Source organism: Tupaia chinensis, unplaced genomic scaffold (genome assembly GCF_000334495.1).
Source record: "Tupaia chinensis unplaced genomic scaffold, TupChi_1.0 Scaffold000047_1, whole genome shotgun sequence".
NCBI classification, from domain to species: Eukaryota; Metazoa; Chordata; class Mammalia; order Scandentia; family Tupaiidae; genus Tupaia; species Tupaia belangeri.
The window spans coordinates 2,068,105-2,068,783 of NW_006159505.1; the positions used below are offsets into that span (position 1 = coordinate 2,068,105).

The following is a 679-nucleotide window of genomic DNA, read 5'->3' on the forward strand; positions in this document are numbered from 1 at the left end:
CCCCACACAAGATACTCAGGGGCTACCAGCCAGAGCCAGGGGCTGGGCCACCAGCGATCTCTGCAGCGTCCTGCAGGGGGCAAGGAGGAGCAGGGGACGGGCAGCTTCTCCCACTGTTACCCTTGGCCTGGCTGTTGCCCCAGCATACGTGGAAGTGACCGACAGCGTGTAACCACAGAGCAAGGAGGGGAGGAAGGGGAGGAGACCGTGACACCAGGCTTCCAACCTTGGCTTCTGCTGCCCTCCACCAGTTCTGCCCCCCTCCCTGGGCTCCATCTGGGAACAGCCCCTCATCCTCGAACTCTAAAACCAAGTCCTCCTTTCCTGAAAGTCCTCCTGGCCCTTTCCTCAGGCTCCCCCAGCACCTGTCCACACCCTTCCGCTTCCCTCCATTACAAGTGTCATACAAATGGCTCCCAAGGACAATTGCCAAGTATCTCCATCACGCCAGGTATCGCGTTAGCACCTCAGCCGGGACTGGAACCCCAATTCCAGCACCTATGAGCAGTTCCACACCACTGGCCTGCAGCTGTCGCCTCTCTGTGGGAGTAAAGGACAACAAGCCCTTTCCATAAGTCTCCCATTCTGCTCCCCTAGAAATCTGCAGAAGGCGTGCCAGTCAGGTTACTAGGCAACACCGCCTTTGGCAACAATGGCTGGAGGAGCTGCGCCTGAAAGC

At 58.9% G+C, this 679-nt stretch overlaps 1 protein-coding gene across 1 annotated transcript in view; it reads right to left on the minus strand.

The window, feature by feature from the left end:
• Nucleotides 1-679, minus strand: part of ARAP1 (ArfGAP with RhoGAP domain, ankyrin repeat and PH domain 1) — a 57,267-nt gene that overhangs the window by 22,988 nt on the left and 33,600 nt on the right. The window lies entirely within an intron of this gene.